This window comes from Hibiscus syriacus, unplaced genomic scaffold, assembly GCF_006381635.1.
Source record: "Hibiscus syriacus cultivar Baekdansim isolate YM2019G1 unplaced genomic scaffold, ASM638163v2 tig00112339_pilon, whole genome shotgun sequence".
NCBI lineage: Eukaryota > Viridiplantae > Streptophyta > Magnoliopsida > Malvales > Malvaceae > Hibiscus > Hibiscus syriacus.
Window position 1 is genome coordinate 447,761 of NW_024063304.1, and position 20,425 is coordinate 468,185.

The 20,425-nt window shown below is 34.3% G+C and overlaps 1 protein-coding gene across 1 annotated transcript in view; it reads right to left on the reverse strand.

Moving 5' to 3' along the window:
* Positions 1 to 3,445: 3,445 nt before the first annotated feature.
* Positions 3,446 to 20,425, reverse strand: part of LOC120177863 (fructose-bisphosphate aldolase 6, cytosolic-like) — a 41,899-nt gene continuing 24,919 nt past the window's right edge. The window contains exons 5-6 of the transcript XR_005521478.1: positions 17,875 to 17,881; positions 3,446 to 3,457 (exon numbers count right to left, since the gene is read on the reverse strand). The gene's annotated coding sequence lies outside the window, so the exon portion shown is untranslated. The remainder of the gene's footprint in view (positions 3,458 to 17,874; positions 17,882 to 20,425) is intronic.

Below are 20,425 nucleotides of genomic sequence, written 5' to 3' on the forward strand. Positions count from 1 at the left end.
TTTAGGATTATGAGCGATATTTTTGGTCTATAAGTCCTCTAGGCGTTAGATATTGTTAACAATCATACCAAGTATGAGAACTCTCTTTTGTCTTGATGTCTTTCCCGTGTTATTCTATTTATCTCCACCCCTTGGACATCTCAATCCAGAAATGAAAGGCTTAACAGCCAAGTGGCTAAAGGCAATCAGAATAATCTGATTTCTTATGCTACAGTTTCGAGATTAACTAAGAATTTTCATGTCTGTATAAAGTTTTTAATTCTAAACAATAATCATCACATATAATAACAAAACCAAACAACATATAGATTAGATTCATGTGTTTATCAGGTTCATTCAATGTATGACAGCAATATGACAAATGATCGCCCCACTTTATTAGTTATTACTCTGAAAACTTTGATTTTCTAAGGCAAAATTTTAATTGTTTCAGTCTAATCGACGGAGAATTTTATTTCTAAAAGGACTAGATTTGTTGAATCGTTGAGACCCTGAAATCTTACCAAAAGCTGCTAAACAGCATACCATAAATCCTTCACACTGAACTCAAAGCAATTGCCATTACAACATTAATACGCGAAGATATTATAAGTCCATGGATGGTATAAAATTTTATGTTATAAGACGAATTTATAAATTTTAAGGAAGAGATTATAGACACATGTTTTTGTTCGGATTTTGTTTTATTAATTAATAATAATAATAATAATTTTAACAATACATTATATTTTGTAGGCCCAATACTGAAGCCCAAGACAGTTACAAGTCCCAACCCAACAGCAAAACCCAGGACCCATCAGACTTAGCCCAATTACAAGACCCGTAGCCATATTTGACCCAACCTAGCTACAACCAGAAGCCCAGATCCGACCTGAAACCCTAAGCACATTAGGGTTTCTGGTAGATTTCCAGTGCTGCTCAACTATTGCCCTTGGATCTGGACCCATCCAACGATCCAAATCACTTGAAGCTAGGGTTTCTGGTATGACCCATCTGCTGCCGCCTTGTTTTAGCCGTTGAATTTATCCATATCCAACGTTCTAATGATGCATAGGGTTTGAAACCCTAGCTGCTCTCCACTGCCGTCGCCTAGTTGTTCCCTACTGACGTCGTTGTTTCTACTTATAGAAGGAGAAATCAACATCAACAGTACAAAGCAGACATATCAATCAGTCTAAAAACCCCTAATAAAAAATGAAAACAAATCCTATTTGTGTCAATCAAGGGAGATAGGATAATGATATCCTATATCCTCGACAACAGCATCCATCACACATGCAAGATAAAAAGAAAGGGGAGAGATTAGAAGAGACACAGAGAGTCCAGGAAAAAAAAGAGAAAGCCCAGAAAGAAAGAGAGAAAAAAAAACAAAGAACTAACTAAAGAAAAAAGAGAGAAATAAGGAAAAAAACGAAAACTCACCTTAGATCTGTGGTCGTGGCCTCACCGGGGTTTGAAGAAACCATCACAGAAGGTAAAAAAACCTTCCTTTCTTAGATTTAGGGTTGTAAAGGGAGGGGGTTTTGGTTTTAGGGTAGTAATGGGTATATTTTAGAGGATAAAAGAGAGGGGGGAGGCCAAGGGTTGGTTTTCCACGCCGTCGCCACCGACTACGGCGGCCGGGGTTTCATTTTTTTATCTCCACGATGGAGAGAGAGGTAGGGGAGAGGAGAGAAGTGAGAGCATTTTGCTCTCTGGTTTGAGGAGAGATATGAGGAAAAAGGAAAATGGAGAGTTTGGCCGAGTTTAGACCTATCGTGGCCTTATATCCAAGGTCCTAAACGGTGCCATTTGGATAGGGGTGGGAGTGTAAGTTCAGCGCGTGGGTAAATTATGTATTGGGGCCTCGCGTTTTTGGGATTTTCGTTTTAATCACTTGTTGTAATTTAATCGTTTACATTTCATGCCTCACATTTGTAAATCTTGTATCATTGTCACCTGGCTGTTATTATATATACTTCGTGGATTTTAGACATTGTCCTTGGTGATTATGAAACTTACATTTTGGTCATTGTTTCTGTATTTTGGGTTAAATATCGAATATATTCTATATGTTTTACTATCATTATCGAATGTATTCTTGTGAGCTATTTTATCTTCTGAATAAAGAAAAAGTGCATGCCTTCGATAGTCGTATTGTAGAATCTTTTTACCTTCAACATTGTAGTCCAAGAAACATGCGTAAGGTTCTTATGTTTGACGTCATAATAAAGGTTTTAAGATTGAGGAGTCAATTGTTGGTTGGATTGATGGGTGATGTTTGAATCTGGATTGCTCGAAGGTCATCAAAGTGACTCGAAAATTATCCAGAGGGTTTAATTTTCTCCTCTGATTAATTATTCTCAATGAATGAATTAGAACTTATGCTCAAAAATTGGAGAAGAGTAAGAGAAAACAGTTTGATGCTATGAAGAAAAGTGGCTGACTAGACGTCTTGAAGGTGATCTTTGTATGAAATGTCTTCAAGTGATGCCTTAAAAGAAATAACACTAACGAGTTTAGGATTAGGAGCTATATTTTTGGTCTATAAGCCCTCTAGGCGTTAGATATTGTTAACAATCATACCAAGTATGAGAACTCTCTTTTGTCTTGATGTCTTTCCCGTGTTACTCTATTTATCTCCACCCCTAGCACATCTCAATGAGTAAGAACACAAGACACACAACAAAAATAAGAAGAATTTAACTAAGAATAATCTGATTTCTTATGCTACAGTATCGAGATTAACTAATAGTTTTCATGTCTATATAAAGTTTGTAATTCTAAACAATAATCATCACATATAATGACAAAACCAAACAACATATAGATTAGATTCATGTATTTATCAGGTTTATTAAATGTATGACAGCAATATGACAAATGATCGCCCCACTTTATTAGTTATTACTCTGAAAACTCTGATTTTCTAAGGCAAAATTTTAATTGTTTCAGTCTAGTCGACGGAGAATTTTGTTTCTAAAAGGACTAGCTTTGCTGAATCGTTGAGACCCTGAAATCTTACCAAAAGCTGCTAAACAGCATACCATAAATCCTTCACACTGAACTCAAAGCACTTACCATTACAACATTAATACGCGAAGATATTATAAGTCCGTGCGAAGATATTATAAGTCCACGGACGGTATAAATTTTTATGTTATAAGACGAATTTATAAATTTCAAAGAAGAGACGATCTTATAAGATTTTAGGAACGAAAATAAATTTTCAATAAAAATACAAATGAAATATCTAAAATAAGGAATTTGAAATATTTTAAGAGCACAGCTATCCCAATTGTCCCTCTATCTATCCTTATTATATTTTGTAGCCCATTAAGTTAGCTTAGCTCCATCCAACCCCGCCACAAGAGAGACAAAAGTCAAGCCCTGAAAGAGACATTGGGATAAGGTGAAATTGGAAGTCCTCAAGGCCTTCGACTGTAAAGTGTTTTCCACTTCTTATATGCATAAACTACTGACCGACTTACAGACCATATAATTTATTAATTATCTCTTTTATTAATTTTTTCTGTCCTAAAATTTAGTCTATGTCACATTCACATACGAAAATTTTGTATAATTAATATATGTGTACTCTAAAAAACATTTCAATGACCTGTTGTATAAAAAGAAAGGCTTTGTCCCTGTTAAAAACATTTTATGTCCCTTATATAATATTTTAAGAGTCTTTATGCTAACCATAAAAAAAAGAGTATTTATGGTACAACTACCCATCCCAGCAAACCCAGCTTGGAGTGCCGCAATTTAGTATACAAAGAATCAGCCTAACAACCACAATCATATTGTTGGCAGCCAACTTCCAACACGTTTACAGTAGATAAGGGCAAGACTTAGATTGAGTATGCTTTTAATTCATTTCAAACGAAATTGTTTGACCAAAAATCCTCTTCCCATTCACCATTTGCACACATCAAATTGTACCTTAGCATCTTCCAACTCACCAGTACAACTACTCAGAGATGCATGTAGAATTTAACACTAGAAGGGATCATTTTTTATAATTTTAAGCATGCTACTTATGAAATTTGAAACGACAAAATATATTATTAATAAAAAATATTTTAACTCAAATGGTAAGTAGTTTGATATCGCTCTAGTAAAGTCTCTTGTTCGAGTCCTTGTGTATGTAGAAAATCCCTATTAGGTGATTCACCCATCAAAATTAAGTGTGCGATTCGGATTAATCCCGATTCATCATCACGAAACCTTAGAACTGGGAGGATAATAAAAAAACTAAATAAAAAACATTTTAAATATATTATAATTCAAATTTTTTAATTGATTCTCGTTATTTCATCCCTGTGACCACTGATTTTTGCCGTATCAGTCGGCTTCGTTCTTTTCCTAGAACAAGAGTAACGGATCCATTAATTTAAAATTAAAAGTCTAAAACTTTAATATATTTTTGATAAATAGGTATATAATTTTTTTTATTTTCTCTCTTAATATATTAAATTATATTTAAAAATTTATATAAAATAATAGACATTTGACTCATAAAGGATATTTAAATATTTAACTCATAATATTTCTTAACAAAAATTATGAACTCTTATTTATATTTCTTAACAAAATATTTAAATAATATGAACTCTAATTTAACTCATAATAAAAAAATAAATATTTAAATATGTTAACATATAAAAGATATTAAATTTAAATTAATATGAACACTAATTTATATTTCAATAGTAAAAATAAAAAACTCTAATTTAATATATTAAGTAAAATTTAAAAATTAAAGATTACATGAAAAAAATAGAATAACTCTATCCACGTTGTTAGTAAATATAACTTAAGCACTCCACTATGCCTATACAAACTAATTTCATTAGTCTTTTAAACTCAATGATCTAATTTATATCAAATTACATGTTAATCTTTATAGTTTTATTTATTTAATTTGTTTTAAAGTATTTTTTTTAAATATACTTTATGGCAGACGTGCTTCCCATATGTCATGTCACCTCAATAAAGGCGTGCCCGCTGTTAGTTTTTGGCAAAAATTGGCCAAATCCCACATTGGAAATTAAAAAAGGATGGAAAAATTCTTAGCCTATAAATAGAACATTTCCCTTTCGTTAAATGTATGTCAATCACCAAAATACAAGTGGTGTACTAGAAAGCTATTAGCTATACTAGTAGAGAATTTAAAGGGAAATTCTCTTGGGGTGTACTTTAGCTTTTGGGCATGTGTGAGAGTTAAATATTTTGTAGTGTGGTTGTAATAATTTTCCACATAGTAAATATTTTTTTCTCTTGGTTGTCTTTTGACAACGCCTGTGGTTTTTCTCCATTTGGTAGTTTTCCACGTTAAATTATTGTGCTTTTCTCTCTTTTATTTTTCAAGTATTTTTGTTAATGTTGTGATCTAAAGGGATTGTTGGATTGCAAGGGGTTTATTTTCCCAACAATTGGTATCGCAGCCAATGGTTTGGTAAAAGATAAACTTTAAGGCGGTGTAGGAATTTCTTTAAAATTCTTAGTATGCTCTGTGGTTGCGGCTTTGTCCGATCTTCTACATCAGAAAAGATTTTTTAGAAATTGTTGTGGTCCAACTGGAGGTCCTTTAAATACGTTATTGTGTTTATTAGTGTGGTATTGTGTAAGTAAGTGCAGCCAAGAAAGTTTTGTTACAAAGGCTATAATCGCCTAAGGAGGTTGGGACTTAAGCGGTACCATTTGTGTCCCCCAATCTTTCCTGGAAACTTTCTTTGTGCATTTTGTAGACACAATTGTTCACTCATTATTCACGTGTGAGATCACTGTAGCATTGTTGAGCAAAAATGAGTTTCAGATTTGATATTGAGAAATTTGATGGGAAAATTAATTTTGGGTTGTGGCAAGTACAAGTCAAGGATTTAGTAATCCAGTCTGGATTGTATAAGGCCTTAAAGGGAAAGCCAGCTTCTTTGTCCGAAGGAAAGGAACCAGATAAACCTAGTGACAGAAGTGGAGACAACGGAAAATCCAAGATGAGTGAAGAAGAATGGGAGGAGTTAGACATGAGAGTAGCAAGTCAGATTCATCTCTGTCTAGCCAAAAATGTTCTTGCTAATGTTGCTAGATGGTCATCAACAAAGGAGCTTTGGGAAAAGTTTGAGGAAATGTACCAAGCTAAAAGTCTTTCAAATAGGTTATATTTGAAGGAGAAATTTCACAAATTGCAGATGGAAGAAGGTACAAAATTTTCTGACCACCTTAGTGCACTCAGTGTGATTGTTTCTGAACTGGAATCTATTGGAGTGGAGATTGATGATGAAGATAAAGCATTGAGACTTATTTGGTCTCTTCCATCTTCCTATGAGCACATGCAAACCGTTTTAATGTACGGGAAAGAGAATGTGAATTTTTCAGAAGTGACAAGTAAGCTGATTTCGGAAGAAAGAAGGCTGAAAAATGGAGAGAACAAATCTTCTGAAAGTGGAGTATTATCGGTTTGTGGAAATAGGAAGAATTATAAAGGCTCCAAAAGGAAAATTATCTGCTGGGGATGTGGGCAACTTGGACATCTAAAGAAGGATTGCAAAAACGGTGGAGCTAATTCAGCTAATGGCTCCAAAAGTGAGGCTACTAATGTAGTCGTCTTTGAAAATGAAGACGATGAATTTGCTTTGTAAAGAAAGATATATCCTCATGGCATGATAGCTACCAATTGAGTTGCCATGGAAAAGGATGTATGAAAAGGTAGCATGTCCACATTTACACATGGGCATTGGTTGACAGTTGATGCAAGGTGTGTGGTGGAATTGATGTCGATGGCTAATGAACTTCCTAGAAAGTCAACATTGGAAGTTGCACCATAACTTATTAGCAGTTTTTCGACATGAACTGGTCGAGGTAAAAATTCTTGGAGTTAGTGAATTCGAAGTGTGTATACTCTTATGGTGGAGTATGACAATTCTTGTTTTTAGAATTGTGACTATCATAGCTGATGGTGTTATTGAGGTAGCTGTTGTTTTTATGGTGAAGAATTATATGGAATTTTTGCCAAGGTGAAGATTTGTTAGTTTTTGGCAAAAATTGGCCAAATCCCACATTGGAAATTAATAAAGGATGGAAAAATTCTTAGCCTATAAAAATAACATTTCCCTTTGGTTAAATGTATGTCAATCACCAAAATACAGTGGTGTACTAGAAAGTTATTAGCTATACTAGTAGAGAATTTAAAGGGAAATTCTCTTGGGGTGTATCTTAGCTTTTGGGCATGTATGAGAGTTAAATATTTTGTAGTGTGGTTGTAATAATTTTCCACATAGTAAATATTTTTTTCTCTTGGTTGTCTTTTGACAACGTCTGTAGTTTTTCTCCATTTGGGAGTTTTTCACGTTAAATTATTGTGTTTTTCTCTCTTTTATTTTTCAATATTTTTGTTAATGTTGTGATCTAAAGGGATTGTTAGATTACAAGGAGTCTATTTTCTCAACACCCGCCACATGTATAAAGTGAGTTGCCTCCAAACGTGTCTCTATCTTGATTTTAGAAAGAGTGTTAGTTTTATAGATATTAAAAAATTGTCGGAATGATATTTTTTAATTATTTAGATGATTTTCGAATAAAATTACCGATGCCAAGAACATGCACCTCTGTTGAAGGATCCAACGTCGTGTAATTATAAGGAGTCTCATCAATCACAAAAGGATGAGACTTTCATTTCTACTATGCAGTATTTTTACTGAAATATACTGAAAATGTAATTTATTATTAAAATAATATTTATTCTAATTAATACTCGATATGAAATTTTGTAGTAAAAACGTTTTTTCTTCAACAGTACTTTTCAAAAGACGCATAAATCAGAACTACACGTTTTACGTTTTTAGGGTGTTTTTCCTATATGAGATGGTGGTTATAGCCTATATGTTCCAATTCAAAAATTGAACAAGTATCTTTTTTTTTATAAATTTTTAACGTATACTTCCACATCTACAATGAACCTTTATTCATAGATTTTAGGTTTAATTTTTCGATCAATTTAAGTGATCAATGTTATAAACATTATCATTTTAAGTGTTTCGGTCATAACAATTATTAAAAATCTCGTTAAATGACATGTGTAATATTCTGATAATTTTAAAGATTTTATTTAAACAAATTAAAATAAATTATTATAGTTTAAAATTTTTTAAAAAAAATCCCTACCCCTGTCCCCTCCCTCTGGTCTACCTCCCTTTCTGCATCTCTCTCCCACCCTTTGTCCCTCATCCCTTTTATTCAATATTAACATTGGGTGACGATGGCTAGAATGATTTCAAAGGTTAGGGACGGTGATTGTGTCGTCGCGTGGCTATGTCATCAGGTGAAGGTTCGATCGATAAAAATGGCAACAAACGATGGTGGCCGGCATGAGTATAAGGATTGGAATCAAGATTTTCAAAATTTTGAGGTCTTTTAAGATTTCTAAATATTTTGGGTTTTTTTAAAATAAGTTATATATTAACTTTTTTATTTTAAATATTTTAAAAAATTACCATAACTTGAAATGTGTCATTTAATAGAATTTTTAATATTGTTACAGTTATGTCAGTTAAAATGATAACATTTATAACATTAGATACTTAAATTGACTAAAAAATAATTTAGATACTTATATAAGAAAAATGATATAGTTTAAACACATTTTTTGAAAGAAAGACGGACCTCATTAAAAAAATCCTTCTACCAACAAAAGGTTAGGGTCCTATAAGGGGAAAAGAGTTTCCAAACACCATTAATCAATCCGGAAACAAATCGTTCTTTATAATAGTTGCAATGAACTCAAGAAACTCGGCCTCAAAGAAAAAGTAAGTATTATTATCGAGGGCTCGTTTAGCTAACGTACGAGCAACCTTATTTGCTTCCCTACAAAACATATGTTACAAAACAACTATTAAAACCATTACATTGCCACATATAGGTTGCATATGCATACCAATTGTAGAATTTGTACCACTCGCATTGTTGTACAGATTGACTACAATGGTGGAATCCATCTCAATAATGATGGCATGTCATCCCTCCAAAACCAGATTAATAGCTGCAGCAAGACTATGAAGCTTGGTTAAACCTAGCTTATAAATACCACCTGACGTAGTAGCTAGGTCACCAAGGACAAAATCAGAGGCATCACGAGCAACAACACCTACGGTTGTAATCTTAGTTATCAGATAGAAAGGACCATCCGCTTTTACATTTATAGTCTATCCAGTCGGTGACCTCCAATGGTTTGGAGGATAAACCTGTGGCACATTGGAATAGGGTATCTGCTGGGCCTTGAGAAAATCAGAATTCAGCACCTTTACATTGGCAGCAATGACCCAAGTAGGTTGTAAATGACCATCATGCACCAAGGAATTCCTTCCATCCCATAATAAAGCTAGAAAGCATGCAAACTCATCAAGTCCAAGCATAGCAACATCTAATTCCAACCATAATAAATGAGAAGTAGTAATGGAATTAAGGAACGTACCTGATAGACCTGCAACCCTGAAAACTTTATTCACAAAGGAACAATCCCGAAGCACATGGACTATGGTCTCAATATCTATCTTATATAAAGGAAAAATCTCATCACCTAGTCCAACCACTTGCATTTTACTACCGATCGGTAGTGCCTCTCACACCAATCTCCAAGAAAAGATATGTACCTTAGGAAGAATTCTTATCTTTGCGACAGTCTTCTAGAGAAAAGATATCGTTTCAATTGTGTGAGTTGGTCGCTAGAGCCACCAGTGAACGGAGCGAACAAAATACATACCCGAATCATGGGTTCCCTCACACTATAAAATCAGTAAAGCAATGTGTTATTAGAGTTTGAAGAATATGTTCAGCATCTTGATTAGCAAAAAACTCACGGACCTCCATGCTATAATAAATCTATTAAATAAATTCTTGGGTCGACACAAAACTACAAGACCAGTCTCCTCCCAAAGAGAAAATTATTATTCGTCGAAATTTCCTCAATGGGAATACTAGCATAGACATCCAAGCCGCACAATGTTTACTTCTCGAGTCTTCAAAGTGGACTTTATTAAACGCATCCCGATGCATTCGGAACTCATCACAACGGATCCCAACACTTCTAAAGGTTTGAAAGTTATTCTACCACAATGAACTCATAAATTCTTAGTCAACCAAATTTCTGCAATGAGATCTTCCCAACAAAAGAGTAATCTTCCTAGGAATATGCACTTAAGTGAAATATTTCTGAATACTTAGTAGATCACCATCACCAAAGAAATACGATGACAGAGTAAGATGACATTAATAATTTTTTCTTACACCATGAAATTGCAAACTCACGGGAGATTTAGAGATATTGGTCAAAATTTATTGAATTGAGACATATGATGTCCTTGATTTATAAATATTCCTTAAACATGTTTCACGATACTAAGGCTCGAATAAATACATCCTAGAGGAAATAAGGATAATACAATTGAATGTAGCATCAAACAAAAGCTAAACAAAATTCTAACAACAAGGTAGAGACCAATACGGTCGAGGGAGTTTTACCATACCCAAATTGTATAAAGCGTAACATGGAATAAAAATGAAGCTTACAAGTATTTTGTTTTCTCTAATAGAACTCAAAGAGAAATTTATAATAACTTGTTAAAAATTAGAGTTGATTGAATCATCATAATGAAATAGAACAATTGAGACTTAACAAAAGAAAGTCAATGAAGCACCCGAAGGATCTGAGGAATTCACAAATATAAGTTTCCACCCTCTGGGTTGTTTCAAGAATATGAGACATACTTTAAGGTCTAGCTTGATTATCAGACTCCATCGAGAACTGATCAAGGAATACCATTTTAGGATTCACGAGAAGGGATTAATCAAGGTCAAGGAAACTTGAATCTGAGTGAATTCAACAAGTTATGAGAAATTTTATGGTGCACAATTTGTAGAGATCCAAACACACATGTCTGATTTTTTTATAACAAATTTATATGTTGGAAAATGAATCCCTTAGTAGCTGACATACGAGTTACCACAATAACAAAACTCTTATTAACAAACATATAGATTATCACATTAACGACTCTTCTTAGAGCTGAATGTGATTATTTTAGAATTAATACGACCACTTACCTTTATAGGACATCCAACGGAGGACTATTATTAGGACCTTCAAAGTATTTATTTAGAAAGGCTAAAAAGATACTTGCTTATCAAAGCAAGGAAAAGATTTATTCGTCTACATATGAATACCAAAGATCACAAGTAGATAATCTTCAAAATTGAGGAGACTGTTTCATTAACGAAATGGTTTACTTGATTGTTTTAGATTTAAATCGAACACATAAGAACACCATTGATGGAATTAACCGACGAAATAGCACGATCATAATAAGAAATAGAATTCAGGAAGATTATGGAGACATCTATCATAAGGATCCTCCTCTAAGATATAATTAAGGACCTACTGCCTATAAAAAATCAAACAAAAGATTTCTTTTGATGACATACAAGTTTTATGAAATTTTCTCCTCACAGGTCATTGACTTAAAGGAATAACATATACCTTTTCCCCACAATGGTTTAGTTAGTTGAATAAGATTCACAAAAACGAAGTTCTAAGAGAATCTTAACTTCTAATAGAAATATTGGCACGAGTATAATCATTTTCGCTGCACACTCTGATTTTTCTAGACATGATCGAAGGAGAACTTAATCTCACTTACGTATATAAAGCTGATGAAAAGGTGATAGTCTAGTAGACTATTATTTTAATGAATCACTCATCATCATCATGAGATCATCCTTCCACACATATCTATTGCTGAGGTACAAACTTCTTTTTTTGTAACACTTTCTACACTTTTATCTGAGTATTTTTATTCATAGATTCACAAAGTACTTTCTTAGTTATATTTACCATGAGAGACTAGGTTCCTTACTCGAACCCTTTTCTATCTCACTAGGTTTATTAACCCCAAATTAGTCACCTCAACATATTTTATTTTATAGATTTATCTATGTTACTCATTTATTAGTCAATACTATCATATTAACTTACCAATCAGTGATGGACGAATGATATCAGAGTCTCAGTCTGCGAGTACACTTTGCAACTTTGAGGGCATGTAGGACTCAACTAGATTAACCTAGAACGTACTAAACTCTAGCTTTGATACCATTTACAAAAACTTTTTGTTTAAACCTTACTCACTTCAAAATATTTATATAAAGTATGAAATCATAACAATTTACAAAAATGGGGCCTCTAATTTAGAAACTCGGTTAAATAAAATAAATAAAATAATTACTTAAAACGTTACAAGATGACTCATTTTTAATCATGAATTCTATAAGCCCCACTAAGTCATCATCATTGTACTCTAGTACTCCACTTAGACTCCTTTGATGATGTCATTCTCCATTATACCCACGAAACCCGAAACCTACGAACGGAAACATATACCGAACGTTGAGCTCGCAAGCCCCACGACACACAATACATTTACCATATTAAATGCATTCATTACATGAGCATTACCATACATAAAATCATGAATATGCATAGATAAACATAACAAACACGAGATAAGACTAGCAATGTGGTCAGAGGAATTTTACGTGCATCTCGAACAACACACTAGCCTATCTTGAGACGTAGCAGTCTCAGGGTAAGAGCCAAAATTTTACGTGCGTCGGAACTTATCTCCCTCGTCTATCCTGCCTACCTGATAGTTTTCGGGGTGAGGACCAGAATATTACGTGTATCGAAATCTCACATCCTAAACCCATAGATACGGACTCTCGAGTGTTGGGTACGATTCAAAATTTTACATGCATCGGATGCGTACTTGATCATATAATATTCGGATATTTCATAAATAGAGGATTATCGTCATATAGCTAGAGTAACTTAGGTATCCTGACTGTTTTCAGAGCATCATGCAAATACCAATCTTATGTCACCCTAACTTGTTTGATTTTTAGGTTTGTTTTAAGTTAGCTTAACTATTTTCACTTGTATCGAATACTTGAGGCTTATCCGAACTTAAAACACCCCATACTCGAACATCTAAACAAAGGAATCAAATTCCCAAAAATCAACGATGGTATCAATATTATGCTAACATTATCAATACTGAACCTTGGGTATCGATACTCAAGATAAGTAACGATACCAAAAATGGCTTCTATGTTTTCAAAAATGTCTCGGTATCGATACTCCTATTGGGAGTATCGATACTCTACCCTTGGTATCGATATTCTCATGAGTATCGTTACCAAAATTGGCTACTGGAACTCTAAACTTACCACGAGTATCAATACCTCTTAAGGAAGTATCGGTATTGCCTTCACAATTTACCCTTATTTTTACACTACACGAAGAACAATAACAATACTAATACTGATGACCTGGAGTGCCCTGCTTTGGGCACAAAATTGCATCCAAGTCTCTCCCATTCACTCCCTTAGACTAGAAAAAGGTTATTAAAGTCTCATTTAAGGTCTTATGGGTCAAAATGTACCATCTTTCATGCTTACAAACACCTAATGTGAAATTTATCATGAATTAACTCTAGCATGTTTCATGAGCTAAACAAACTATAAATGTACATTTAATGACCTATTTGTGGCATGGTCAAGTTAGAATCATGTTACATATTGATTTGACTCTCACTAACATAGGTTATTTTATTCAGTTAAGTCCATATGGGCAATTTGGTAATTTCTGTAACATCCTCAACACTAGGTTAGTGACCAAATTGTAAAATTTTATAATTTAGTGATTAAAGTAGATAAATTGAATGGTTTAGGGATTTATATGAAAAATTTTATGTAGGATTGAATTGTAAAGAATGATAGATAGAATGTCAAAGTGGTCATTTGGTAAAGAAGGTAATTAATCTAATAGTGGTTATATTATAACCACGTGGATTGAAGAAAGGCAAAAATCAAAACTTCAGAGAATTCTTCTTCTTCCTTCTTTCAGTCGTGAACCCCAAGCTTGTTAAGGTGAGTTTCTTTTAGCTAGTTATTTATTAAATTTAAGTTTTGTTTATGTTCATTGGACAATACTTAAGCTTAAGGAAAGCTTAAGTTATTCTAAGATCAAAAGGTGAGGGAGTTAGGAAGAATTAAAGATAAGAGGGTGATAAGTGAAATCTTGGAAGAGAGTTAGTAAATAAAGTTTGAGACTAGAATTGACTTGTCATCAACTTAATTAAGAAGTATAAAGTGTTAGAATTGAGATTAGAATATGTTGAAAAATTGATAGGATTCTTGATTTCAATATATAGGAGGAGATTTTGAAGATAAGGATGTGTTAGATAAATAGAAATTGGTTTGAGTATGTGTACTTGAGTTCAGAGTATGAAAGGGGAATAAAACATGAAGGGCTTAAGCTGATATGGGTAAATATTTTGGGTTTAAAAAGTGAATTATGGGCTATGCGTATCGGTACTGCTTCATCCAGTACCAATACTTCAAGAGTAAAAAGAGTGATATTTAGTATAGGGATATCGATACTGATTGAACATTATTAATATCGGTTGAATAGTATCGATACCATAAGCCCAAATTTGACAAGTTATTCATGAGGTATCGATACTTGAATGGTAGTATCAATACCAAGGGTATCGGTACCATTTTTGAAATGGGGATTACAAAATACAAAATGGGTATCGACACCCAGGTTTGGTATCGATACCACAGCTAGGGAAGTATCGGCACCATAACTTGGGTACCGATACTACTTCAAATGGAAAATAGAATTAAGCCTTTCTTTTAGCCTAAGAAATTAAAGATCGAATTATGATATTTGGAATGTTGATACGTATATAAATGTATGATTATGAGATATTGAGAACAAGCAAGTTCTGGAACAACCGAAAAGTTAGGAACGATCAAGAAAGAGAAATTAAGTCATTGAAGTGATTGAGATCAAGTAAGGCCAAGGTGAGTGCATACTATAGGTGTAGTTCAATGGAAATGAGACTTGTGATAAGTTTATTTCCTATGTTAATTTCCATGGTCCAATAGTTATGAACATGCATATATTATGATCATTATAAACACATGCATAAATTGTATAGGTTTATATGCTTTGGTATATGATATATGATTCATGTGAACATACTCAAATAACATATGTTATATGATATGAGATTGATGGTTATATGTACATGTGATATGTGACAGAATAAAATATATATGTGATTATAAGAGAAATGACATGAGTACATGAAGATGTGGTGAAGTAATGATTATATAATGTATGGAACATAATGATAATGCCCATGTTATGTGATATGAGAGTTATAGGTATAGTTGGCATGCCAAGAGTCGAGGGTTACATATGTCCTTCGGGATATATACATAGGTCTTTCGGGACATACATGAGGTCATTCGGGATAGATTTCACATGCCACTTAGTAGACCCTTATACGAGTTGTGGTGGCATCATATGTGCAAAATCTCAATGTACTCGCATACCATAAGTTCTCAGTAATGTACATGGGTTTATAAAAGCTATAAAAAGTATTTATATGATTATATGCTATCATGCTATTATTGTTTACACTGAATCATATATGACATGATTAAACTATGATATGATAAGTATAATTGTATTTGAATAGTTAGATTGCATGTTCATATTTATAGGAAATGCATTGTTATATTTTTATATCTCACTAAGTCTATGACTTAGCGTGTAAGCATTTTACACGTAGGTACTAAGAAGCAAGAGGATCAGGCTTAGAACTAATAGAACTGCATACCTCCATTTGAAGATCAGATCAGAAGTACTTTGTACAGTATGTTTTTTATGTAATAGATATGTTGGCATGTAAACAAAGTCGTGAAGTATGTATGCTCTGATTGATTTTGTAATATTTTGAACATATTTATGTAAATGATTAACTTTATATTAATGAAAGTTTGAATTTTCCATGATTTCTATAAATGTAAATGTTTTGAATAGTCAATGTGACACCTCATATTCGTATCCGGGTCGGGTACGGGTTGGGGTGTTACATTTAATGGTATCTGAGCTATGGTTTAGCCGATTTTAAGCATAAATCGGAGTCTAGAGTGTTTTTAAATGTGTACATGCCAACATAATAGTGAGAACTTCTGATCTAATAAGAGTAACAAGTATGTTGTTATGCTAATAGAGTTATATGGTTATATCTCATTAGATGTCCAGACATGATAGCTCCCGAAGTGAAGCGGGAGATGATAAGCCAGTCGAGAGTAGTAATTCACCTACCCTGGCCAGGTAGTGTGAAGAACGGGCACCTTTTGGAGTGCCTGTACAAGATCAAGACGTTTTCTTCAGAACGTTGGACGCCGTCTTGATGCATTTCCAACCTCATGCCTCTTCAACTCAGAGAATGAATGTTGCGAATGAGTTGAAGGGATTAGGATCTCCAGAATTTAAAGGTGAAGACGAGGAAGGTCCTGTTGCTACGGACCTTTGGCTCAATGATGTGAAGATTATGTTAGATGGACTCCACTGTTCTGATGTAGAAAAATTAGATGGAGTAGTCTCCTTGCTTCGTGGGCAAGCGAAAATCTGGTGGACAAATGTTACCCTGAGAATGACTACTGATCAAGTAATATGGACCTTGTTCTTAGAAGAGTTTAAAAACAAGTATATAGGAGATCAATTCATTAAGCAGATGAAGCAATAATTCTTGACCCTGAATCAATTGAATCGTGTTGTGTATGAATACGAGTGCGAGTTCAATAAGTTGCATGTATCATATGGGAAATTATCATTTCCTAATGGCCGCCATTGTGCACTTAAAATATGAGATGTATTCATTACTAAAAAGGAACGGTCTGAAAACGCTGCATACTCGAAATTGGGGGTAAGAAATTAACCAATCTATCGATACTACATAACGGTCCAAACGTTCAGCAATTGTGTTGTCTGGATTGTTCCCGTGGAACCAATTAAATCAACCTTTAGTTGGCCTGCAATCCGATAGTTAATTCCGACCGATCGACATTCGAAATTTCATTTAGTTGTACTCTTGGCTTACGTCTTCCACCAACCTTTTCAGAGTCCGTCAATATCTCATTAAAATCACCACCGATTAACCTTGGTAATTAAGACTATCGTTTAAGCGTATCAATTAGTTCTCATGTTTTATGTTTAAATTTCGCATTAGAATGACCATAAATCCCTGTAAAGTGGAAATGTTTATTTTTATATTCAATAATAACATCGATATGATTCGAAGGGTATGGCAATGCTCAACGTCAACTTTATTATTCCTAACTTGTTCCTAACCTCACCTTGATTTCGACAAAGCTTGCTTCACTTAGAATATAACATGAATGAAATTATTAACTAGAAAGCGATCTAAATCTTGAACTGTTTTAAATTACCTAATCCTCCGCAATTCCAACATAATAGATTTTAAACACATAATTTTATATAATGAGCCTAGATTTTAAATGACAATAAAGATGCATTACTTTTGTTATAGAAAGTAGTGAATAAAGTTTGGAAATAGTAGTCTGAGTCGTCATCGATGTCTTTACTCGAACGAATTGAGGAAGGATGCTAGAGCTATGGAAAGCAATTTAACTTAAATCTGATAGGTTTCGATCCGAATCGATCTGATAAGGTCAAATTTTTTATCAAAAAAATTGGGTTCGGGTCGGTCAAGTCGAGGGTAAAAAAACTCCAACCCGGCCTGACCAGATGATAATAATGTAATTTCCTAATTTTTTTTAATTAAATCCTTAATTTATACCGAGTCAGGTCAGGTCAGGTTGGATTTATATTCTAAAAAATCTGGTCGGGTGGAGGATATATATTTTTCAAATTGAGTAAGGTCAGATGTAGGATATAAATTTTTCGAATCGGGTTGAATTAGAGTAGAGGATACCTATTTTAGGTTGGGTCAAGCTGACAAAAAACCTGACCCGTTACAATCCCTAACGCTAACCATTAACAATAGAGAAAATAACCTCAGTGACCAAAAATCCCATATAATATACGATTTTAACCAACTTTTTCCGGATTTGCCAAAATGACCAACAAAATCGCAATGCGATCGCTAATTCGCAACGCGATCTCCATTATCGCAAATCAGTTTCCAGATTCGCAACGCGATTATTACTATCGCAATTCGATTTTCCAATTTCGCGTTGCGATTTTCCCAATTCGCAATGCGAATAAGTAAATCGCAATGCGAATTAGGAAAATCGCAATGCGAATACGTAAATCGCAATGCGAATCTGACTATCGCAATGCGATTTACATAGCGCCATTCGTATTAACGCGTATTTTTTTTTCAAATTCCAAACATGAATTTTTTCTTAATATATCAGAAACTGAACCGTCCACAGTAATCGTAACTCATAACCTCAAACCTAAAATCACAACACTCAGTCTCATCTCCATCTCTCACTCTCTACGGCAAAATCCGTCCCCATCTCCGAAGATTTCCGTCCCCATCGCCGGCAAAATCCCTCACAACCATTCACGGTCAGAAATCCCTCACAATCATTCAGAAATGGAAAATCAACCTCCGAGGGTTAGTTTTTTTAATTATTTTTATTTTGAAATTTTTGCATTATTTTAGGTTTTAGGTTTTTCATATTGAAATTGATGATAAGTTTACTGGTAATTTCAATAATAGATTAACTATTTCACTTAGATTTCTTATTAAATTCATTCGATTGCTGCCAATACTGCTAAACTGTTTAGTATTTAACCCTGTGAAGTTAGTATTTGTGTTTGTTTTGTCTTTTGGTTGAAGTAATGCAGAAGAAGAATAGCTTCGAGAATGACAATCGCAACGCGGAAATGACTATCGCAACGCGAAACCAAAATCGCAATGCGATTTTCATTTCGCGTTGCGATTCTCTCGTTGCGATAGTCATTTCCGCGTTGCGATTTTCATTCTCTCGTTGCGATTTTCATTTCAATCAAAAGACAAAACAGTGTTGCAAATTTTAGTTTCAAGAATAAACTACTATTTATGTTTATTGTTTTTGGTATATCTTCATAGTGTAGTTTTTGGTATATCTTACTTGGTATGTTTATTGTTTTTGTAGAAATTTTTTTCGGCTTCATTGACATTAAGGAATAAAGTTAGCCTAGCCACTACAATTGCTTCGAAGCTTTCACTTGCACAAAGAAAATTGTTTGAGGAAACCTGCTTCGGGCCATGGCTGAGAGTACAGCATCCGAGTGGAGATGCTAATTTGACCCATTTGTGGCTTCAGACCATGACTAGCGATCTTTCTGACAATATACAACGTGGTGAGGAAGAGATATGGTTTCATTTTCCACCGACGTACACTTGTTTTGGGTGGAAGGAGTTCTGCTTAATCACTGGTCTACGATTCGGACACGATGATGTAGGCCAGTACACTCGTCATATCACCCGCCCATCATGGTTATCCAGGGTTTTTCCTGATGAGTCAATAGAGAAGCCGAACTTACACGTCGACGACATGAAGAAATTGTTTAATAAGAAAGATGGTTTTACTCGGATGAATAACGTCGATGTTGTCCGAGTATGCCTTCTACTACTTTTGTATGCCGGCTTTTTAGGCAGAGAGGCCAGACAACCTATTCATCAGGAGCTAATATTATTGGTAGAGGACCTAAATGCATGGAATCTGTTTCCATGGGGTTCGTATATATGGAAAGCTACATGGACTAAGTTGTCGTCTGCCTTTGATGACCGCAAAAGTTTGCGGGGCGATTGGTCGAAATACACTTTGTCAGGCTTTGTTTGGGCCTTTAAGGTAAGAATTTCTATATAATGTTTTCAAAATTATAATTAATTATTTAACAATTACTAATGTTTGTTATTATATTGTTTGTAGATTTGGATATTCGAGGCTTTCCCCAGCATGCGGATATATGCATTAAAAACCTCAAATGATATTCCTAGGGCTATTTCCTGGAAGAGGAAACGTCTGTTGGATTGGGAAGACTTAATACCATATGCGACAATAAATAATGTAATTTAACACAATTACTATCATATATAAACAAGTTATTAATAGTAGACGTTTAACTTTGTTTGAGTTTTTATATTTTTAGGAGGCCAACACTCCATTAATGAGACTGACACCCACGAAGGCTGAGCTTGCCACTGATTGGTGGCAAGCTAGTCAACGTTTTCTTGATGGCACGAATGATGAGCAACCTCCACTTCGAGAGCCATCACCTCACCCAGAGCCATCACCTGATCGACCCGACTATACACCTCTACAACGAGAGCCATCACCTATCCCGTCACATCATCGAGCCTCTTCTCCACCATCACCTCATGATAGGCGACCGGAAAAGATGCCACGACTTCTATCTCCCTGTTCTCCACCTCCACGGGATTAGTCAAGGGAGTTACGTGATGAGGTCAATGCCTTGCGTGAGGAGATCGGTACTCTACGCGATAACGATGGTGCATGGCGTGTGGAGGTGTCTACTTTACGTGGTGAGGTT